Source organism: Balaenoptera ricei, chromosome X (assembly GCF_028023285.1).
Source record: "Balaenoptera ricei isolate mBalRic1 chromosome X, mBalRic1.hap2, whole genome shotgun sequence".
NCBI classification, from domain to species: Eukaryota; Metazoa; Chordata; class Mammalia; order Artiodactyla; family Balaenopteridae; genus Balaenoptera; species Balaenoptera ricei.
Genome location: NC_082660.1, coordinates 72,450,726 through 72,476,629, shown reverse-complemented (window position 1 = coordinate 72,476,629; position 25,904 = coordinate 72,450,726).

The following is a 25,904-nucleotide window of genomic DNA, read 5'->3' as shown; positions in this document are numbered from 1 at the left end:
TATTGCCATTTTGTAAATTGTTTTTTTTTCCTGTTCTCATTAGTGCTGCATTTTTTGTTTTTGTTTTTTTTTAAATTTTCATTGGGGTATAGTTGATTTACAATTTTGTGTTAATTTCAGTTGCACAGCAAGCAGAATTTGTTATACACATACAAATATCCACTCTTTTTTAGATTATTTTCCTATATAGGCCATTACAGAGTATTGAGTAGAGTTCACTGTGCCATACAGTAGGTCCTTATTAGTTATCTATTTCATATATAGTAGTGTGTATGAGTCAATCTCAATCTTCCAATGTATCCCTCCACACCCCTTACCCCCAGTAACCATAACTTTATTTTCTACATCTGCAACTCTAATTCTGTTTTGTAGATAAGTTCACTTTTGGCCTTTTGTTTAGATTCGACATATTAGCAATATCATATGATATTTGTCTTTCTCTGTCTGACTTCCTTCACTCAGTATGACAATCTCTAGGTCCATCCATCTTGCTACAAGTGGCATTATTCTGTCCTTTTTTATAGCTAATATGCCATTGTATATATGTACTACATCTTCTTTATCCATTCCCCTGTTGATATACATTTAGGTTTATTCCATGCCCTGGCTGTTGTAAATAGTACTGCAATGAACATGGGGGTGCATGCATGTTTTTGAATGATGGTTTTCTCCAGATATATGCCCAGGACTGGGATTGTTGGATCATATGGTAGCTCTATTTTTATTTTTTTAAGGAACTTCCATACTGTTCTCCATAGTGGCTGTATCAGTTTACATTCCCACCAACACTGTAGGAGGATTCCCTTTTTTCCAAACCCTCTCCAGCATTTATTGCTTGCAGATTTTTTGATGATGGCCATTTTAACCGGTGTAAGGAGATACCACATAATAGTTTTGATTTGCATTTCTCTAATAATTAGGGATGTTTAACATCTTTTCACATGCTTGTTAACCATCTGTATGGCTTCTTTGGAGCAATATCTATGTAGAACTTCCACCAATTTTTTGATTGGGTTTTTTGTTTTTATATTATTTGAGCTGCATGAGCTGTTTGTATATTTTGGAGATTAATCCCTTGTCAGTTGCTTCGTTTGCAAATATTTTCTCCCATCTGAGGTTTGTATTTTCATCTTATTTATGGTTTCATTTGGTGTGAAAGCTTTTAAGTTTACTAGGTCTCATTCGTTTATTTTTTCTTTTTAATTTCATTATTCTAGGATGTGGATCAAAAAAGACATTGCTGCAATTTATAGCAGGGAGTGTTCTGCCTATGTCTTCCGCTAAGGGTTTTATATATCTGACATTACATTTAGGTCTTTAATCCATTTTGAGTTTATTTTTGTGTATGGCATTAGGGTGTGTTCTAATTTAATTACTTTACATGTAGCAGTCTAGTTTTCCCAGCATCACTTGTTGAAAAGGCTCTCTTTTCTTCATTGTATACTCTTGCCTCCTTTTTCATAGATTAGGTGACCATAGGTGCCTGTGTTTATCTCTGCACTTTCTATCCTTTTCCATTGACCTATATTTTTGTTTATGTGTCAATACCATACTGTTTTGATGACTGTAGCTTTGTAGTATTTGTCTGACATCAGGAAGCGTGATCCTTCCAGCTGCGTTTTTCCTTCTCAAGATTGCTTGGGCTATTCGGTTTTTTTGTGTTTCTATATAATTTTTTTGTTTTAATTCAGTGAAAAATGTCATTGGTAATTTGATAGAGATTGCATTGAATCTGTAGATTGCTTTGGGTAGTATAGTCATTTTCTCAGTATTGATTCTCCCAATCCAAGAACATGGTATATCTCTCCATCTGTTTCTACCAACTTTTATTTCTTTCCTCAATTTTTTATAGTTTTCTGAGTACAGGTGTTTTGCCTCTTTAGGTTTTTTTTTTCTTTTTGCTGTGGTGATAACTGGGATTGTTTCCTTGATTTCTCTTTCCAATCTTTTATTGTTAGTGTGTAGGAATTCAAGAGATTTCTGTGTATTAATTTTGTATCCTGAAACTTTACCAAATTCATTGATTAGCTCTAGTATTTCTCTGTTGGCATTTTTAGGATTTTCTATGTATAGTATCATGTCATTTGCAAAGCTGTCACTACAATTTTACTTCTTTTCCAATTTGGATTCCTTTTTATTTTTTTTTCTTCTCTGATTACCATTGCTAGGACTTCCAAAACTGTGTTGAATAATAGTGATGTGACAGGACTTCCTTGTCTTCTTCCTGATCTTAGAGAAAATGTTTTCAGTTTTTCACTATTGAGAATGATGTTTGCTGTCGGTTTGTCATATATGGCCTTTATTATGTTGAGGTAGGTTCCCTCTGTGCCCATTTTCTGGAGAGTTTTTATCATAAATGGGTGTTCAATTTTGTCAAAAGTTTTTCTGCATCTACTGAGATGATCATATGGTTTTTATTCCTCAATTTTTGATGTGGTGTATCACACAGGTTGATTTGTGGATATTGAAAAATTCTTGCACCTCTGGAATCAATCCCACTTGATCATGGTGTATGATTCTTTTAATGTGTTGTTGGATTCTGTTTGCTAGTATTTTGTTGAGGATATCTGTGTCTATGTTCATCAGTGATATTGGTCTGTAATTTTCTTTTTTGTGATATCTTTGTCTGGTTTTGGTATCAGGATGATGGTGGCATCGTAGAATGAGCTTCAAAGTGTTCCTTCCTCTGCAATTTTTTGGGAAGAGTTTCAGAAGGGTAGGTGTTCACTCTTCTCTAAATATTTGATAGAATTAGCCTGTGAAGCCATCTAGTTCTGAACTTTTGCTTGTTGGAAGATTTTTTAATCAGATTTTCAATTTCAGTACTTGTGACTGATCTGTTCCTATTTTCTATTTCTTCTTGGTTCAGACTGAGGAAACCATATCTTTCTAATAATTTGTCCATTTCTTTTAGGTTGTCCATTTTACTGGTGTATATTTGCTTGTTGTAGTCTCTTGTGATTTTTTTTATTTCTGTGGTGTTCATTATAAATACTTTTTTTATTTCTAATTTTATTTATTTGAGCCCTCTCCCTCTTTTTCTTGATTAGTCTGGCTACAATTTTATCAATTTTTATCAATTTTGCTTATCTCTTCAAAGAACCATCTTTTAGTTTCATTGATCTTTGCTAAAGTTTTTATTCATCTCTATTTCACCTATTTCTGCTCTGATCTTTATGGATTCTTTCCTTTTACTAAATTTGGGTTTTGTTTGTTCTTCTTTCTCTAGTTGCTTTAGGTGTAAGGTTAGGTTGTTTCTTTGGGATTTTTCTTGTTTCCTGAAGCAAGGTTTTATTTCTATAAACTTCCCTCTTAGAACTGATTTTGCTGCATCACATAGGTTTTGGATCATTGTGTTTTCATTGTAATTTGTCTCTTGGTATTTTTAAAATTTTCTCTTTGATTTCTTCTCTGATCTATTGATTATTTAGTAACATATTTAGCCTTCATGTGTTTGTGTATTTTAAAGTGTTTTTTTTTTGTTTTTTTTTACAGTAATTGATTTCTAGTCTCATAGCATTGTGGTCAGAAAAGATGCTTGATTTGATTTCAGTTTTCTTAAATTTACTGAGGCCTGATTTGTGACCCAAGATGTGATCTATCCTGGAAAATGTTCCAAGTGCATTTGAGAACTAAGTGTATTCTGCTGCTTTCGGATGGGATGTCCTCTAAATATCAATTAAGTGCATCTGGTTTAATGTGTCATTTAAGGCACGTGTTTCCTTATTAAATTTCTCTCTGGATGATCTATCCATTGGTGTAACTGGGATATTAAAACCTCCATTATTATTGTGTTACTGTCAATTTCCCCTTTGATGGCTGTTAACATTTGCATTATATATTGAGGTGCTCCTATGTTGGGTGCATATATATTTACAAGGGGTCTTGTTTTTGTATCCATTCAGCCAGTCTATGTCCTTTAGTTGGAGCATTTGATCCATTTACATTTAAGGTAATTATCGATATGTATGTTCCTTTTACCATTTCCTTCATTGTTTTCGTTTTGTTATTGTAAGTCTTTTCCTTGTCTTGTGTTTTCTGCCTAGAGAAGTTTCTTTAGCATTTGTTGTAAGCCGGTTTGGTGGTGCTGAATTCTCTTAGCTTTTGCTTGTCTGTAAATGTTTTAATTTCTCTGTTGAATCTGAATGAGATCCTCGCTGGGTAGAGTAATCTTGGTGGTAGGTTTTTCCCTTTCATCACTTTAAATATGTCCTGCCACTCCCTTCTGGCTTTCAGGGTTTCTGCTGAAAGATCAGCTGTTAACCTTACGGGGTTCCCTTGTATGTTATTTGTTGCTTTTCCCTTGCTGCTTTTATTTTTTTTTTCTCTGTATTCAATTGTTGATAGTTTGATTAATATGTGTCTTGGTGTGTTTCTCTCTGGATTTATCCTGTATGGGACTCTCTGCCCTTCCTGGACTTGATTGACTATTTCCTTTCCCATATTAGGGAAGTTTTCAACTATAATCTCTTCAAATATGTTCTCCATCCCTTCTTTTTTCTCTTCTTCTTCTGGTACCCCTATAATTCAAATGTTGGTGTGTTTAATATTGTCCCAGAGGTCTCTGAGACTGTCCTCAATTCTTTTCATTCTTTTTTCTTTATCTGCTCTGCAGTAGTTATTTCCACTATATTATCTTCCAGGTTACTTATCCGTTTTTCTGCCTCAGTTATTCTACTATTGTTTCTGTCTAGAGAATTTTTAATTTCATTTATTGTATTGTTCATCATTGTTTGTTTTCCTTTAGTTCTTCTAGGTCCTTGTTAAACATTTCTAGTATTTTCTCCATTCTATTTCCAAGAATCTGGATCAGCTTTACTATCATTACTCTGAATTCATTTTCAGATAGATGGACTATTTCCCCTTTATTTATTTGGTCTCATTGGTGTTTACCTTGCTCCTTCATTTGCTGTGCATTTCTCTGTCTTCTCATTTTGTTTAACTTACTGTGTTTGGAGTTTCCTTTTTGCAGGCTACAGGTTAGTAGTTCCCGTTGTTTTTGGTGTCTGCCCCCAGTGGATAGGGTTGGTTCAGTGGGTTCTGTAGTTTTCCTGGTGGAGGGGAGTGGTGTCTGTGTTCTGGTGGATGAGGCTCCATCTTGTCTTTCTTGTGGGCAGGACCACAGGTGCTGGTGCATTTTGGGGTGTATGTGAACTTATTTTGATTTTAGGCAGCCTCTCTTCTAATGGGTGGGGTTGTGTTCCTGTCTTGCTAGTTGTTTGGCATAGGGTGTCTAGCAATGGAGCTTGCTGGTGTTGAGTGTAGTTGGGTCTTAACATTGAGATGGAGATTTCTGGGAGAGTTTTCACCATTTGATATTATGTGGGGCTGAGAAATCTTTGGTAGACAAATGTCCTGAACTTGGCTCTCCCACCTCAGAGGTTCAGGCCTGATACCTGGCCAGAGCACCAAGACCCTGTCAGCCACTTGGCTCAGAAGAAAAGGTATAAAAATAAAAGAAAGTAAGAAATAAAATAAAATAAAATAAAGTTGTTAAAATAAAAAAAAAATTATTAAAAATAAAAATATGAAAAGGTAATTTTAAAAAAAGTAAGAAAGAAGAGAGCAACCAAACCAAAAAACAAATTCACAAATGATAGCAAGCAATAAAAACTATACTAAAAATCTAAATAAATATAAGGACACACAGAACCTTAGCACAAATGGTAAAAGCAAAGCTGTGCAGACAGAATCACATAAAGAAGCATACACATACACACTCACAAAAAGAGGAAAAGGAAAATATATATATATATAATGGAAGACAGCACCCAAATCAATAAACAAATCTACCAATAATGATAAGCTCTAAATAGTAAACTAAAATAAACATAAAACCAGAAACAAAGTAGATACAGAAAGCAAACCAAAAACTACAGTTACTCCCAAAGTCCACTGCCTCAATTTTGGGATGATTCGTTGTCTATTCAGGTATTCCACAGATGCAGAGTACATCAACTTGATTGTGGAGATTTAATCCACTGCTTCTGAGGCTGCTGGGAGAAATTTCCCTTTCTCTTCTTTGTTCGCATAGCTCCTGGGGTTCAGCTTTGGATTTGGCCCCACCTCTGCATGTAGGTCACCTGTTGGTGTCTGTTCCCTGCCCAGACATGACGAGGTTAAAGGAGCAGCTGATTAGCAGGCTCCGACTCACTCAGGCTGGGGAGAGGGAAGGGTACAGAATGTGAGGCGAGCCTGTGGTGGCTGAGGCCAGCATGACGTTGCAACAGCCTGGGGCATGCCGTGTATTCTCCCGGGGAAGTTGTTCCTGGATTATGGGACTTTGACAGTGGTGAGCTGCACAGGCTCCTGGGAAGGAGGTGTGGATAGTGACCTGTGCTTGCACACAGGCTTCTTGGTGGCTGCAGCAGCAGCCTTAGTGTTTCATGCCCATCTCTGTTGTCCGCACTGATATCCACAACTCACGCCTGTCTCTGGAGCTTGTTTAGGTGGTGCTCTGAAACTCCTCTCCTCACGCACCCTGAAACAATGGTCCCTTGCCTCTTAGGCAGTTCCAGACATTTTCCCGCACTCCCTCCCGGCTAGCTGTGGTGCACTAGCCCCCTTCAGGCTGTGTTCATGCAACCAACCCCAGTCCTCTCCCTGGGATCTGAACTCCGAAACCTGAGCCTCAGCTCCCAGCCCCCACCCGCCCTGGTGGGTGAGCAGATAAGCCTCTCAAGCTGGTGAGTGCTAGTCAGCACCAATCCTCTGTGTGGGAATCTCTCTGCTTTGACCTCTGCACCCCTGGTGCTGCGCTCTCCTCTGTGGCTCAAAACTTCTCCCCCCACCCCCTGTCTCCAACAGTGAAGAGGCTTCCTAGTGTGTGGAAACTTTTCCTTCATAGCTCCCTCCCAGAGGTGCAGGTCCCGTCCCTATTCTTTTGTCTCTGTTTTTTCTTTTGCCCTACCCAAGTATGTGGGAAGTTTCTTGCATTTGGGAAATCTGAGGTCTTCTGCCATCATTCAGTAGGTGTTCTGAAGGAGTTGTTCCACATATAGATGTATTTTTGATGTATTTGTGGGGAGAAAGGTGATCTCCACATCTTACTCCTCTGCCATCTTGAAGGTCCCTCCTCTTTTTCTATTTCTTTAATTTTGTAGTTATATGAGATGATGAATGTTCACTAAACTTATTGTGATAATCATGTCATGATATGTGTAAGTCAAGTCATTATTCTGTACACCTTAAACTCCTACAGTACTATGTGTCTGTATATCTCAATAAAACTGGGGGAGAAAAAGGGTACAAGGATGAATCATGTCCTTCATTCTGAAAATCATTTCAAACATCAGAGTTTCAGGGCCATGAGTTTTTTATATTTGTGCTTTTGTTGTGTATTAATTACTTAGTATTAGTGATTGCAATACGTAGGCTCACAATCTCTCTTTATATTTAAAGATTAATGTGACGCAAGGACTAATATCCATTCAACTTATGGAAAGAACAACATCCTGCACAGTTTTCCCCAGACTGTGGCCATGGCTGAACAATTTAATAAAGCATATAGTTGTCTTGACTATATGACTTATCTTGGAAAACCCATGTACCTTAATGTAGACATGTCTGCTTCCTCCAATGCCTCAATTTATTGCAAAATGAGCCTGAGCGGGAAGTTTATTGTGCCCCTTCTGCTCTGTAGTCTCTCATAAGAGCAATGTCTGGCCCACTAACCAGCTGGAGCCTCTAGTTTGAAAGATAAAAGACTAGAGCCCCAGCTGAGAGCTATTCTCCAGATGAACCCAAGGATGATGAATTTCCAAGCATTGTTCAAGAACGCGGCCTCTCAGTGTTGAATATATATAAGTGGATTTGACCTTAAATTTTGACACAGCCAACAACCCCCTCATCATTTCTGATGACCTGAGGATTGTCCATGTATGTATTTCAAACAGAAAAGGAAGACACATGCTGAGAGATTCAACAATTTGACTTATGTCCTGGGCTTACCTAGGTTCACCTTTGGCCACCAGTTCATCCACCTTGGTTCATCCACTCTGGGAGGTGGATATGGGGACAAAGAACGAATGGGATGTCAGTGTTTACAAAGAGCCTCTTAATGGAGAAAGGACAATTCTACAGTCTACAGAACATGGCTTCCGAAGCATGAGTTTGAAAAATCGAGAGTTCTCAGCCAGTACTGTGCCTTTTACTAGTCTCTCAGAGCCCCCAGTTAACCCGAGTAGGGGTTTTCCCAGATATGATTATTGGAGTCATTTCCTTCTGTAACATTCATGATGGATCCCATATTTTAACATTCAGTAAAATTTCTGCTGCAGAGTCACTGTGTCCATTTTTTGTTCCTGCAAATCTGATTAAGGAAGATCAAGGCCTCCTGAGAATCTGTTCTGTGATGATTCAGGCATTGCAAGTCCTTCAGTGAGTCCTGGGCAAGGCAAATGAACCTTTACTACAGAAACATTCAAAGAAAATTCCTGTGTGTTCATAGCCATAGCTAGTATCATTTCCAATGGTATACATATGTTACAAAAGTATAACTGATAAATATGGAAAAATTCATGAGTCTTGAATACAAATTAATTGTATTAATTCGGGAACTTTTCATTTATAATATTAAATATTTTCATATTTCCCCTTGTTTATTCTGTTTTAGTTAATATTTTCTGAACTTTCAGATCAATTTCCAAATATTTTCATTTTTATTTTCTGTAAAATTAACTTAGTGTGTAATGGAGGTTATCAACTAAATAAAAATTTGGATGTGAACCCAACCAAAAAAGGTACATCTTTTGGCTTATACTCTGAACTTTTTTTTGCCTTCATTAATGTTTTATTCTCTGTGTCTTTGTATTTTTAATAGCTAGATATTTAATAGTTACAATGTTTATTTACATGGCCTATTGTGTTTGTGTTTCAAAGATAAATCTAATGTATGTTGGCTAACACTAAAACTAATATCTAGTTTAAAAAATTATTTAAGGTAAGAACTGGACATTCATACAGAAAAGTGGTCATTTCTTCTAAGCTTATTTACAAACAAACCTTAGATAGCTCACTGCAGTCATAGGCTGTGTATATATCATGTAAACATCCAGATAAAATAAAAAAGTTTCAATAACATGCTCAGATGTAAGGCTACCCAATGCCAAACAGTCATAAATAGCTGGAAGCCTGAACATGATGTTCACATTTTATCCAGCCGTTTGGAGTCACATATTGGCAGCCAAAGATAATAATATCTAATAGAATGTCTAATTACTTGATTCCTATATCAAAAAATTCTATATCAAATTAATAAATTCCACGCTGATAATATTTTGAAAAATTTTCCTAATATTACAGTAAATAGCTAAATAGATTATTTGGGGGTATTGATAAGAACTGTGTATCATGAAATAAACTTTTCTCAAGGCCTAGAAAGAATGCATTCAACCCTGCACTACCCTCAGATCTCTCCTGGTATTCATGTATTCCCATGGTCTAGAGACAGAGCAAGGATGGGAGACACTTATGCTGACATCTGAGAAAAACAAATATTTATTGTCACTTTGTCTCTGACTTAGCAAAAACCTTGCTACTGTACCTTAATAGGTACTCCTCATCCAGCTAGCTCAAAAAGGTTTTTGTGGAAAGCTGGAAATTCTGTCCAGCCACCCATTCTTGGAACATATCCTATCCTATCTCACCATATGTAGCTGCCAATCTCTTCCCAGGATACTCTGAACACTTTTATTACTGTAAGTAATTTCTGTTTAACACGAATATCCCTTTTAGTGTACTTTATTTTCCCCTACCCCTTACAGCACTTGTGTATATATCTAATCAGTGGCCATTTTTCTCCCAGCATCCTATCCCTGTCCCAACCCTGATGGTCAATAATTTTCCAGAAACTTAGTTGCTTTGTTTTTAGAATAGACTATATTTTACCAAACACGTGCCTGTTATCAACTGTCTAATGGTTGTTTGCCTACCTCCAGGCCTTGGAAAATCCTCAGCTCAGATATATATATATCAGCTGGCTTATGACAAAGTATTCATCATTCCAGTGCACTTCACATGTTAACACAGATCCAAAATTATTCTGCCCACGAAACTTGATGTAGAATAAACTCTTAAATAATCAATCATAAAGCACTTAAGTAGAGTGTATTTGCTTGAATTTTATACCACCGTACTGATGAACTTTATTCCCAGATAAATTTTCCTAGAGAACTGCAGTGAGAGTAAGCTAGCACTTGTTTGCAGATACATTTCTATAATAGATAATGAGAAATGGAGTCATTGAATGAGACAGTTATGGAGGAAAGGAAAGTATTTTTTAGTAGGTATATTTTGTATATGTAATATATTTTAGAGCCTTGAGGAATCTATTAGTGTTTTCAACTCTAGTAATCAATAGAAAACTTTGTTGATTAACATCTTTAATTGGATCTGATAAATTGTGTTGATATGGTTATTCTATTTGAAAATCTTACTTATGATTTTAGAAAATACTCAACAGAATTTCAGTTGAATTTTTCAATACAGGTTGAGTAATTTCTTCATTCTATTTATAAAAAAAAAATCAACATCACATGGAGCATAATATGATCCCACATATGTATTACCCTTAAAGGGTTAAATGTAACTTTTTTTAGCCTATGGAATCTGATGAAATTTAATTTTAGTTTTTCCCATACTATTATTTCATTTGGAAAACTAAAAACATTAATTTTCCTAAAATATATTGAAAGTATTTTTACAACATGAGGAATAACTTAATTGTTTTCCTATTTGTTCTTTTACTCCTCTTTTTTTCCCTCACATTTTGCTATAGCAGGCTTTTATTCTTTGGGAGCATTTATGTTACATATTTTAGAAAGATAATTTTGGTTATTGATACTTTCTATATATTATACTTTATTCTGGTAGTTGAAACCAGTATTTTAAATTAGATTTAATTAGAAGGCTTTGTGTAGATTCTTTTTAAAATTTTGTTTCTTGCCTCATTTACAAATAACTTCTCCAAATGATGGCTAATTGTACTAGTTAATATGTAAAGAATATTTCACATATGATTCTAAACTTTGGCCATTTTTAAGTGTGTGACACAAAACTGAATGAAACATTCAAGTGATTATATGGATACCTTACATCCCACAACTGGTCTCAACTATCTGGATTGTTTAAAAACTCATACCAAAGTGGTTTGGTCCTAAATGTTCTGATTAGTTGTATCAATTCTTTTTTTTTTTTTTTTAACTTTGCATAAGAAGCCAGTTTTAATATTATAGAATGCAAATCTGTTATAAACATATTTTCACTCTCTGAAAGATATAGGTATGTGCATGTACTTTGGCCTCCAATTACTCAAGGCATTTACAGCCATATGCATAGGTAGATACAGGCATGCATATGTAAATAATCGTGTTCATGCCTTTCTCATGCACAATTTTTTCTCATCATACCAGTACAGTAATTTCTGTCAGTAATTGGATTGAGGACTGCTTTCAGTCATTTCACATCATTTACTATTAATCTAACCAGTATGGTCTGCATTTCCCTTAATGCTGATTTTCAAAAATACATAAGAGAAAAAGAACTTTAAAAAAATTCTCATTCTGCAACTTACACATTTTTTGTATCAACCTACTTGCTAGTGACATACATAAGTGTTTCCTCTGAACAGATTTAATTTTTAATTTTCCTGAATCAGTGTTAACCAGGAAAAAGGTAATTGTTGTCAAGAGTATTCAAACTGTCAGAATATCCTTCAATCTAAAAGCTGTTAGAATCTGTGCAAAAGTAATTACTGAAACTCTATTCAGCTGTAATAATAACCTGCCACTGATGACAGCAATTACTGGGAAAGTGTAATAGAAATCAAAGGCACATTTTTCTCTGACAAGTACATTTCTAACTAAGGTTTACACTGGCTGAATAGTGTTGACTATGATGATGTGCTGTATCATTCTTAATCACAGCTGGCATGATGTTACAATTTGAACTGCTCACTGTTAGAAAGAAACTAATTGCTTGTTTAATTTGACACTGTCCGGGCTCTCCATACATAGGGATATATATTTTAAATGAATAAAGGTTAAATGTTATGCTTCTTTGCCTGTTTTACATCTTTTTAAGTGCGGGTTTTAAGTATATTCGACCTCAAATAAAATAAATTGCAGTTAAGCCAAACTGGCAAGGCAAACTTCTAAGATTTTTTTAAATGGTTTGTTAATCCATAATTAGGTCAAATAATGGGTGTTTCTTTCAATTCCAACCTTTTGCAGTGGTCACTTTTATTATCAGTATTTTTGACCATGCTTCCTGCAATGTCTTGAGGTGATATTGCATAGGATCCTTTAGAGGGTATTCTCCAATACCATCAATAAGTACTAACAACGATAAGTACTAACAACAAAAACTGGTCGAGCTATCAGGTGGAATATTTTCTGAAATGAACGTTAAAGTGATACAAGGTAAGTGGTTTATTTTCCTCTGAAGAAATTTTAATTGTTACAAAGTAATTTTTAAACTTTAAGAAAAATTTATTTATTTTTGGCTGCGTTGGGTCTCTGTTGCTGCGCGCGGACTTTCTCTAGTTGTGGCAAGGGGGGCTACTCTTTGTTGTGGTGTGCGGGCTTCTCACCACAGTGACTTCTCTTGTTGTGGAGCACAGGCACTAGGTGCGTGGGCTTCAGTAGTTGCGGTGCACGGGCTCAGTGTTTGGCTCGTGGGCTCTGGAGCGCAGGCTCAGTAGTTGTGGCACACGGGCTCAGTTGTTCTGCAACATGTGGGATCTTCCCGGACCAGGGATTGAACCTGTGTCCCCTACATTGGCAGGCGGATTTTTAACCACTGCGCCACCAGAGAAGTCCCTAATTTTTAAAAAATATATAATTCAGCTTTCACGGAAGAGACATAGAAATAGTATAAAATTTAAGTGACTTTAATAAAAATATTTAACCTTTCCTACTTTGTAGAATTGAACTGGATTCTCTCCAATAGTTGAATTACAAAAGACTTGTACTGCAATTTGCTCTCTCATTTATTTATTGGTTAATATATCACTAACAAAATCGTAGGACAGAATCAACACAAATATTTATTTTGGGGAGATCATGTGTTTGTTTGTCTCAAAGTCCAGGACACAAAATAATGTTTTGGATAAGAACAACTACTCCCTGAGTTTGAGACTAGGCTCAATTCTCCTAGACAAAATTTTAATCATTTTTTTTTATTGAAGTATAGCTGATTTACATTGTGTTAATTTCTGCTGTACAACAAAGTCATTCAGGTATACATATATATACATTCTTCTTTCTAATATTCTTTTCCATTATGGTTTATCATAGGATATTGAATATAGTTCTCTGTGCTATACAGCAAGGCCTTGTTGTTTATCCATTCTGTATATAAAAGCTTACATCTGCTAATCCCAACCTCCCACTACATCCCTCCTCCAGCTCCCTCTGCCTTGGCAACCACCAGTCTGTTCTCTTATGTTCCGGACAAAATTTTAAAATCAAGCTAACTAAACTGCTGTATGCTATTAGTTTTTTGTTTTTTTTTGTTTTTTTTGTTTTTGTCCTAGACTTGACTCTGGCATGTGCCCAGTGAATTAAGCCCGGTAATTGTTAATAAATTATTCAACAATAGTTAACTTTAGAATGTGATTTAACACCTTTGGTATATGAAACAATAGGCTGTAGGGACTACCAAGAATATAGTTTCTGCATCTTCCACATTCAAGGAGTCTGTAAACTTCTCTACAAAGACAAAAAGAGTAAATATACTGTCCTCTGAAATCTGAGAGCAAGTTATGGGGATTCACACATTCACTTTAATAATATTAACTTCTATACCTTCATTCATTATTGTCTCTTTACTGGTTAGAAGAACAAACATAATAAACTTTGGGTGAAAAGAATCTTTCATTTGACTTCAAGACTACAGATTTCCAAAGGGCAATTTTAGAGAGGATGCAAAGTTAAACAATGACTTCTCTACGTTTTTAACATAATTGCATATGGGAATGTGGACAATAATTGTTACTTCTTTCTTTGGCATAACATGAATTATAGATATGGAAGCAACAGTGACGTAGGCACTAGAAAATCTGAATTTTATATTCAGCTCTAGTAATTATCATTCATTATATGAATTGAGGCATGTCATAAAACTGATGAAACTTGGTATCTTAATCTGTAAAATGGAATACTAATATCTACCTTGTCTACTCTACAATTGTTTCAAGAATCAAGAAAGATAGTGCAGGGTTTCCCTGGTGCACAGTGGTTGAGAATCTGCCTGCCAATGCAGGGGACGCGGGTTCGAGCCCTGGTCTGGGAAGATCCCACATGCCACGGAGCAACTCGGCCCGTGAGCCACAATTACTGAGCCTGCGCGTCTGGAGCCTGTGCTCGGCAACGAGAGGCCGCGATAGTGAGAGGCCCGCGCACCACGATGAAGAGTGGCCCCCGCTTGCCACACCTAGAGAAAGCCCTCGCACAGAAACGAAGACCCAACACAGCCATACATACATACATACATACATACATAAAAAGAATGTAAAAAAAAAAAAAAAAAAAAAAAAAGAATGTAAGCAGAGAAGAATAGCAGTAAAAAAATTTTTTAAATAATTAAAAAAAATTAAAAAAAGAAAGATATAGTGCATATTAAATTACTTAAAAAATTATAAATCGCTTTACAGTTATGAGATGTTATCATTTTACCCTTTGAGAATCTGGGCCTATGCTCTGAGAGTAAATAATTTATTTATGCAATTTTAGTAGATACCAGTTATTATGTCCTGACCCAGCTAGAATTCTTTAACCCTACATTTCATATAAAGTACAGTGCCAAAACCACCCAGGGGGAAAAATATGTGCAAACAAGGGGAAACCATACTTTGAACCTCAAATATGGTCATATGTGTTAATGACAGGCTATATAGTTCATTGTGCACCCATGTCCACTGAAGAGAATGCACTGATTGACCAAATGAGACTTCAGGCTTGGGCAGGAAATCGAGGCCTTCTCAGTATCCTCTGCCCTATCTATAATACTTCAATTTGTTTCAAATCTCTTTTAAGGACAGATACCCTGTTTGAACAAACATTGCTAGGACAGCACAAATTATTTCTTGATAGATTACTTTATACTTACAACAGTAGCCTCCATTATATTCTCAAATTTTAAATTCTCAATGAGAACAATTCATGTTTGTGCCTCTTCAAAGGAATATTTGGGATAGATTAGGCAATTCAGTTTTCCCAATTCAGTTTTCAACTGTTGAGTTTTTCTCATCTTCTAACACAAAACACAAAACAAAATTGTTCCTTAGTGTATTTTTGTGTGTGTTTAAATGAATGAATTCTAGAAGGGATTTGAAATCTGATCTAATTATTTGTTTAGAGTCTCAGTGAGACAATACCATCCAAAGATTTTTATAAATATAAGCACATGAAGAAAAGAAAAAATAAATTAAATTAAATCTGAGGCTCTAAGAAATAAGTTGTTCAGTTAGGGGGTTGGATTTTTTCCTAATATTTTGTTACTCTGTATTTAAATGCATCCTATTTAATTCTGCATGCTCCCTCCTTTGCTACGGATAGTGCACAGCATTTACTTTACTGTTGTTTTATATCAACAACATGAATCATCCCCTAAAATCATCATGTGCTCAAATAACTTAGGTTCTTCTGCTCCTTTGATCTGGGCTGATTATGCCAAAGATCAGCGGGAAGGATTCTTTCGTGGCTTGAGCCACTGGCTTTCAGAATGGGATTATTGGAGGCATGGGCATGTTGGATAATTCAGCAGAGAGACCGTTTTCATAGAGGCCTGCATAGTTCTCTATGTGGAAAACCTGAGAGCCTATGAAGAGTAAGACCATGTTCATAGAAATTTAAAAAAACCTCTGACTGCGTTTTTACAATGTTTTACAGTGTTTCTTGCATTGCCGTGTAGGAAAAGGAATGTGGAAGTAAAAGTTAATGAAGATCAACATATTCCACCTTTCAGTGCAGTTTTTCCTCAAAATGTGGTTGCTAATCACCTGCATCAAATCTTCTGGAGTATTTAAAACTTGAGGTTAGATGATGCAAGTTTCTATTTTAAATTTTCAAATGTAATTAAGTTGGGGTGACCTGGAACTATAACTTATTAAGCAATTTGAAAGCAATCCTCTGTATAAATTAAATATAACCTGTGATTTGTTCAATAGTTACAAAATTCTTTTGTAAAGGCAATGGGACAACACAGTAATGCACTTTTTAAGCTGAATATGCAAAGTTATCAATAGAAAATATTTATTAGTTCCAGATAATCCTACCTGGTGAAAAAATTAGTCTCTCTTTCAGTAGCTCCCAAACAATTTTTAGGTGCAGATTCCTGGGCCCAATTCTAGCCAACTTACAAAAAATTAATAAAAATGATACATATTTAAGGTGTACAACATATATATATATATATATATATATATATGATTATTTTAGGCAGTGTAGTTAACAGTAACATAACATCTCTTCATACAGTTGCCTTTTTTTGTGTGTGATGTAAGCACCTGTAATCTACTCTATTAGCACAATTCCAGTATTCTATACAGTGTTATTAACTATAGGCATCGTGCTGAATATTAGATCTCTAGACTTATTCATCCTATATAACTGCAACTTTGCACTCTTTAACCAATATCTTCCCGTTTCCCCCACCATTCTATCCCATGATTACTACCATTCTAATCTCTGCTTCTACGAATTTGACTCTTTTAGATTCCACGTACAAGTGAGAGCTTTCAATATTTGTTTTTCTGTGCCTGACTTATTTCACATAGCATAATGTCCTCCAGGTTCATCCATTGTTGTTGCATGTGGCCAAAAGTTAAATCTCTGCAGATATGAATTTTTAATATGTACCCAAGGTAATTCTGATACAGGCAGTCAATGGATTACTCTTTGAGAAATACCATTCTAATTATTGCATGTTCCAGAGCCTTTATAAACTTATTTGTAAGGAACTTGAAAAGAAAAACAAGCAGGGATTTCCCTGGTGGCCCAGTGGTTAAGACCCCATGCTCCCAATGCAGGGGGCAAGCGTTCAATCCCTGGTCGGGGAACTAAGATCCGGCATGCTACACAGCACAGCCAAGAAACAAAAGAAAGAAAAACAAGCAAACATTCCTGAGCCTCCTAAATTTCTAAATTTTCTGACAGATTAGTATGTGAGCACAGAGATGGATAGTTCTCAGGACTACTTTATTATTTCTTCCTTGATTATTGGGAGATTAAAAGACTGATATTATAGTTTAGTTAGAAAACTGCCTACATGATGAGATGTGAGGCTCATCAATACGGCCTTAACAAAAACATTTTCTCTTCTACATAGTCATAGTGCCCAGAAATCTACCATTATAAATGTATTCTTGTAGATTTTAAAGGTTTTTCAGTTCTTTCATTTAACTGCTTTTTCATTGAGTGTGTACTATGTGATAGACATTGTTCTAAGCCAGACAATCTTGCAGTGTTCTGTATTAAAGTACAATATAACTATGTCACTGTGCTGTACAGCAGAAACTAACTATACTTCAATAAAATGATAAATTAAAAAATGATACTTGTGTGAACACATGGATAATCTGTATCAACTAGTATGGAATGATAATAACTAACATCTATTAAGCACTTTATTATGTGTAACAGACTCTTCAAAGTGCTTTATATATATTAACTCTCCCAACAATCCAATTTTGGGTAATATTATTATTACCATTTTATAGAAGAAGAAACTGAGTCACATAAAGTTTAAGTAACTTGTCTACAACTAGCTAGTAAATGACAGAGCAAAGATTCAAATATAAAATGTTTATCACCACAGCCTCACCTTTTTAATCACTCTGCTAGACTGAGATAATCAAATATATTTTCTCTGGAGCTAAGAATATGGTCCTAAAGACATAGGATAGCGTTGTAATTGTGCTTGAGGTGGAGGCAGAAGAAAAGCACAGAGAGGCACAAAAATAGGAAGTGGAAGGCAATCAAATATAAACCTTGTTTTCTTCATCACCCTGATGGCCTTTTTAGTGGAATCAGAACAGGCAGTCTGCCTCTTTATATCAATATGAGAATACTGATCCCTCAGATTTGTGTAGCACTTAATTTATTCATCTCTTCCATACCTTTTCTTTCATTTAAAAGCCATAATTCTGTGAAGTACACAGGATTGGCATTATTATCACTATAGATGAATAAACACACACAAAAAGAATACATCCCAAAGTTATACAGTTCCAATTTAATTCTTTAGATTTTAGTCTGATTTTGTAAATCCCTTGATATATTTACTACAAGTTTAACCCCATCCAGACAGGAAAGAAAGTGAGATAAAAGGTTGTTAGAAAAGAAACACTAAATTTGCTGATTCTCTCTTAACCTTATCAATAACTGGGAAAGCACCTGAAAGCATCACCATTCCTTAGATGCATTAACAGTAGCTAGGTTTCATGCTTTCTGGGAATTCACATAAAACATCTCATATTTCCACTTTGATAGCACTCTCATGCCTGTTTTATCTTCTTCAGTTTGGCTCTGAGGAGAATGTTTAAAATTTTAAAATGAAAGAGAATTCATGCTTCATCAGTTCTGGTATCCTACATGAGAGCATGAAAGTGTCAGCACTTAGGGGAAAGCTAGAGAAACATGCAAACCTGTACAGCTGAAGAAGGGCTCAGGATGGAAGAAAAATATTTGATAAACAATTCACAGCCTTAGAGAGGGGAAAAAGGAACATGCTCAAATGTTGAAAATACTGACACATATGAAATCATCCCAAACTGCCTCTTGGGGCCTTTTCTCTATTAAAGTCTTACCTGTTATGAAGAGGACCATGCAGGAAATGAATAATGTTTATTAATTTCCAGGAGATAAGTGAAATGCTCTTGTCTCAGTAGGGAGGTATTCAAATTAGCAATTAATATCACTAAACAAAATTCTATAGTATTGTTCAGGCAATATTAACCTTAGAATTGCCCACATACTGAGGAAATTTACATTCCAAAATCTCCTATATATAAAGGAATAAATAATCACAGGTTCAAGACTTGTTGTGAATATATTCTAAATGTGATAATACTGGAATGGAAAGAAATAAAAAGAAAGTTTATATCTGCAGACTAAGTAAACTAATTCATAAAGGAATCAAGGAGAGACTTCACACAACTTCCTAATCCAGCATTTCTCCATATCCTACTCTTTGAAGAAATGTGTTCAAACTATACCATCCTTGTCTCTCAAAGTGGTGGTCATGCCAAATTTACTGTTATGCAAAAAAAAATAAAATAAAATGTTTATTAAGTATCTACTGTAGGCAGAGCCCTGTGTTAATCTTAGTAGCAATAATGCAACACGAGGTATCACTCATATTTGTTCTCGTGCTTAAGGCCTAGGAAGGGAGACTATAAATTTTAAAAGAAGTGTTGCTATGCCAAACCCTCTAAAACATTCAGACATAAAACACTACAGTACAAAATATTACTTAAATGCACCAAGAGCTCCAGAGAACAGAGCATTGCTACGTCATATAGAAAGTATAACTGCATCAGTAAAATCTACACCTCTAGGAGTAAAAGTAGCTTAAACCAGATAATGTTCAGCAAAAGCCATCATGGCCATGGACACTATGTGTAGGGGAAAGACTCCCTAACACAATTTCACAAGCAGTGTAATATCTAGTCATTATCAAGGGCTTCCAGAGAAGATCTGTTTGTGAACATTACAGAGAATTCCTATAAACATACTAGAAAAACACACTGAGGACCCCCAAAGTACTGGGTGCTTGTTTGCACTGGGGAGGGTTGCTTTAAAAAGGTTTAGAGGTCACGCAGTAGTAGAAATGGTGAGACATATGGAAATATAATTTATTATTATTAACATGAACTAATTTTTATCCTTTATCCCAGTCCTTATGGTCTGAAGAAAGATGCATTTCTGGGAAATTAACAATTCGTCACCAAGTCCTCATGATATGTCTTTGGTAGCTTCTGCCATGTCTGTCTTTTCTTCTCTGTTTTTACTGCTCCTGCTGTAGAAAAAGAAATTCAGGACCTCTTCAACTTTGACTCAGATTACTATAACAAGCTGTCAATTAGCCTTTCTTCATTCTGTCTTCCCTTGATCTAATCCATTTTGAACATTTCAACAGTGATTCAAGTAATCCCCACTATTTAGGGGATAAAATCAAAATAAACATAATTTGAAACCTGAAACAGCTGTTAGTCTTACCTTTTTAGTATTATCTCCCACAGATATCATAAATATACAGCTCTGTCCAAATTTGTCTCCCATGACCTCCTCCTGTTTGCTAACTCCAATTATCAGTGTATTTTTCTTCTTGATATGTTTATAATATCTGGCACAGTTGCTCACATTCTACTGGAAACTATCTTCTCCTTGAATTAGCACTGTTCAGAAGCACCTCCTTCCTCTTGTGGCTTCTGTCTCCACTGCTGGCTCCTCATTTGTGGACATTGAGCAGATAGCCTTCACTTTTACTTCAAAGAAGTAGTCATCAGGCAGAAACTTTTCTTTCATACACTTAATATTTATGTACTGTACACTTAAACATTTGTTAAGATGATAAAAAAAGAAACTTTTCTTTAACCTCCTGCCATCAAATGTTTCAACATTCTTGCAACTGCACCCATGCTTTTTTTTTACATATATTACATTATGTGAGTTGAAACAGCTCTTATGTCAGGTCCATTCCTCTATGTTCTAAATTTTATTTCTTCCACATTCTCAATAACATTATACTAAATATTTTCTCTCCTGTGTATCTTAACCACTTTCACTGCAAGGTTCACGATGCACACTGGCTTAACAAATGCTATGTTAAAAAGTATTTAAAAAAAGATTTCCTATTCTTGATCTTGTATATTCTGCTTCTCTTTCTTGACTTCAACTTTCTCATAAACATTTTCACGTGCTCAAATCTCTTTATAGAAATAGGTATATAAACAAAAAATAAAGCCTTGACATCATTCTGTGGATCTGGCCCTCCACTCCCACTGAACATGAATAAGACTGAATAAAGTGATTTAAGTTGGGGCTGGTCAGCACCACACTTTCCCTCTATCCCTGGTGTCAGAAGGGCCCAGTAAGAAGTTGAATGTAGTCCACAACAAAAAGAAAAGTCCAATTGGAAAATATACAAAAAATATGAACAGATATTTTACCAAAGAGGATATACAGATGACAAGTAAGCACATGAGAAGATATTCAAAATCATTAGCGATTAGGGAGATGCAAATTAAAACCACAACAAGGATAACGGAGGTGGGTGTGGGTTATGAAAGGGTAGCAGAAGGGATCCTTATGGTGATAGGATTTTTCTGTATTTTGACTATGTATGGTTATACCTTTCTCAATAAACACATCCATATCCAGCTATTGTCCTAAGTTTCTCCTTCCCTGCACAAATTTTGACAAAATAGGTATATATTTGTAGTTTCAGTTTCCTCATATTCCACTCAGTTCTTAACTAATCTAGCTTTTACCATTATTATACTACCATTTCAACTCTTTCCACTAAATGTAAAGGCTTAAATTGGCATCTGCAATACCACCATAAGTACTGGACAAGAGGGGATCTTCACGTTAGAGGGTCTTGCATATCATAAATGCACACAAAAATGTTAACAAACCATGGGTGTCTTTATCATTCATGATCCAACACACAGCTGAACCTATAACACCAAGCATTCGCTCATAAGTAACACCATTTAAGCCCCAGAAAGATATTTTCCTTATTTTTTATTCCTTTAACCTTAAAACAAAATCTGAAGGACATGAATATTTGTGGGTGTTGCTGCTCCTGCTTTAAGAAATAGACACTATTTAAGCATGCAGAGAAACTTTGAGAGGTGAATCTTTTAGGTGAAAGAAAATACAAATTAATAAACTTCTCAAACCCTCCTTCTTAGATAGCATAAATGTAACAGACCCCTGTATAACAAAGTATCATTTCCTGGTAGTCCTGAGAATTGTCTTTCTCCAATTCATAGTTCTGGAGGTACTTAATAATTAGCAATTTACTCTTAGTAGTTGCACTTTGAGAGAAACATTTTACAATATTAAACAATTCACTTTAATCTTAAATTGTATGTATAGCAGTGGTCTAGCTCTAACATGCCTGAACAGTAGTTAAATGAATTATTTACATTGGTAACTATATGGATATTACACACTAGAATTGAAAAGAGTGTCACGAATTTTACTTTTACTTTAGGATGTATTTTCATGATAACACATTAAACACTTTACTTTCTGACTATGGTTACCTTTTATTTTGATCTTCCTATTACTGTCAATTAAAGAAAATTATGTGAAAATGTTAATAATAAATTAATTAGTTGCCTAAGTTAGGGCAAGAAAAAGTAATTTATGGAATGGATATAAATTATGAATAATATATAATTTTACTTTATTACTCATTCAAGCATCATAAACCCACTAGCAGAATATCTAGATGTACACAATAAGAAAATGTTGTTGTCTGTGATATTTTGCTACCATCATAAAACTGTTGCTTTTTTCCATATTTTAAAATTTAGTTGTTATGAAGGGATATTTGTCAAATTAGGAGGATAAATACATTTTATTTAACAAAATTTAACTTATAACTTAAGTTGACATATGGTATTTGATTTTCATTTGTAATTTTGCCCTGACCTTGATCATTCATGTGCAAATATCTCTGTCCTAATGTTCTTCTCTGGGCTGTAGACCCATAGTTTTAATAGCCCACTGAAACTCTGCACCTGAATATCTGAAATGCAGTATATCCAATACAAAATTTGTGATCTTTTCTCCAAAGTCTAGTTATTTCCTACTGCTCCTAATTTATTAACATTTGTGTCTCCATCCATCAGATATATAATTTAAAAAATCTAGGAGTCTTCCTTGATTGTTCTTTTTCTTTTATTATCCCCATGACCAATATATTATAAATTTTTTAGATGTTATCTCTAAAGTAAATCTCAAATAAATTAATTTTTCTCCAACATCTCTATCACCACTATAATCCAATACCCCATCATGTTTGCCATGGTTTAAGCAGTAGCCTCACAATTTGTCTCCCCATACTTATTCTTGCTCCTTTGAAAGCTGTTCTCCACACTCCATACATTGTGACTTTTTCAAAATATAAATATGTTTATGTCACCCTACCTTCCCCACTTAGTGTCAATGGCTCCTCATTGACCTTAACACAGATATCCAAATTTTAATGTGTCATACAAGCTCTTGAATAGTCTGTCCTTGCAAATCTCTTTAGCCTAATCTCATATTAGAGTTCCCCTATTGTTCCTCAGTGTACAAAGCTTATTGCCAATCCAGAGATATTGTATATCCTACTGCTCTTGCTGCTCTCTCCATAAGTCAGCACCCCCTCCCACATACTTATAACTTAGTTAACTCCTATTTATCTTCAGCTTAAGCATTACTCCTTCACGAATAATTCTCTGGCTCTCTTAAATCAGGTTTCTTTGTTTCATGCTCTTCTAGAATCATTTTCCTTTCCTAAAGCAGTTATAGCAGTTTAAATTATACATAATTGCTGTTATGTAATTAATGTTTATGTCTGCCATTAAAATATAAACTGCATGTTGGCAATAACCAAGTCTGTATTAGTTCACTATTGTATCCTTTCTGGCTAGCACTGTTTTGGGCACATAGTATATACTACTGTCTCCAGAAATATTGGTTGAATACATGAATGAATCCACATATGAAATTATACAAGTATATTAGAATAAATACATATATGAAATTATATATATATGAAAGTATAGAGTATATATAGTGGAAAATGTAATGTAAATCATTCATGGGTTCAGTATAGGCAGGATGGTAGCTGTAGCTAAGGTTGATATTTGGCAGATAGAGGTTGTTACAGACCATGGTTACCAACAAGAATTATACTTCAGACATTATTACAGATAAAGTTCATAGTAGAGAAAAGCAGTTCAAAATAAGGAGCTAGGACCCCAAGTAAGGAAAGCTTTACCCAGTGAGTCAGGTGAGATGCTCAAAGAATCTTGTTGCCTTGAGGACATAAACTGTATGATATTTTTTATCTAGAGCTAATTATGGTCTACCTAAAAAGCAATTCCTCTGAGGCAAAGTATGGTCCATTTTAGAGGACCAGCTGTTATACATTCTCTTGCTTTCCAGGTCCTCAAGTGAGTGCAAACTTTCTTGGGATTCTTCTTCAATGGAGGTATTGTGCATGGAAATATTCTTCAGATGATGCTGATTCTTAAATAGTGGTTTAGGTGTCCCCTCAGTGTGATATAATGCACCTTCTCTTAGCACTTGGGGTTCCTTTACTAGAATATTTATCTTCTAGAGTCTCACAAATTCATAATATTAAGATGGGATTCTGGCAGAAAATCCTCTGAACAAGCTATGACAACTCCAACCTCCCCGAGGGCTCTCATCTAGTCTCATTGCTTATACAACTTATCCAACCTCAGGCTTCAATGATGCCTTTAAGGAAATTACTTCCAAATACAAGCAGTCTTCACTCTGCATAGTACTGATATGTATGAATTTCAGTTACAAAATGTAGCTTAAAAAACTCATAAATATATTTTGTTTTAATTACTGTGAAACATTATAATAATTGCGTTAAATACAGACTTTGCTTCTAGTTCTTAAGTCCACAAGTCACTATACAAACCACCGATGAGCATCATAATTACTGACCAATCACAACATTTCTTTCAAAGTCTGTTAGTAATTGTTCACTACACATCTGTTATTCTGTTTATACACAGAGAGAAAAGTATGTTGTTGTGTTGCTTTCTTGTTTCAAAGTGAGAAACCCATGCGACACTTTATAAAAATGTAAAATCAAACCAGGGATTTGAAAGGGAATGGCTAAGATGGCAGAATAGGAAGACCCTGAGCTCACCTCTTCCCCCAGGCAGACCAAAATTACAGCTATTTATAGAGCAACTATCAGTGAGAATGACCTGAAGACTAGCAGAAAATATTTTCCACAAATGAAGAGATAAAGAAGGAACAATTATAAGATGGGTAGAAAGGGTAGAGGGATGATGTATAGTCAAGACCCACACCCCCTGCTAAACAACCCATAAGTAAGAGGATAATCACAACTGCAGAGTTTCTCCAAGAGGAGAAAGGTGTCAGAGCCCCATATAAAGTTCCTCAGCCCAGGATACTGCATGGGAAGATGAGCCCTGAGAATCTCTGGCTTTGTAGCCCAGTGTGGTTTGTTTACAAGAGAGCAGGAGAGCTGCAGGAAACACTTAAAGTGTACATGCAAAATCTCACATTCTTCAAGAACCAATGCAGAGACAGTAATTTGAAAAAAGCCTACAGAGTGAAGGAAGTCGGAAAGAGAAAAACAAATACCGTATACACATATATATGGAATCCACATATATATGGAATCTAAGAAAAAAAAAAAGGTCATGAAGAACTTAAGGGTAAGACAGGAATAAATACATAGACCTACTAGAGAATGTACTTGAGGATATGGGGAGGGGGAAGGGTAAGCTGTGACAAAGTGAGAGAGTGGCATGGACACATATACACTACCAAACGTAAAATAGATAGCTAGTGGGAAGCAGCCGCATAGCACAGGGAGATCAGCTCGGTGCTTTGTGACCACCTAGAGGGGTGGGATAGGGAGGGTGGGAGGGAGGGAGACGCAAGAGGGAAGAGGTATGGGAACATATGTATATGTATAATTGATTCACTTTGCTATAAAGCAGAAACTAACACACCATTGTAAAGCAATTATACTCCAATAAAAATGTTAAAAAAAAAAAAGGCTGAGGTCCCAACATCCCTCATCTATTTTCTGTTTTGCCTGTCATCCAGTTCTTCGGTCTAGGGCAGGACACAGGTGATTACTAATTAAATAAAATGTTTAAATTA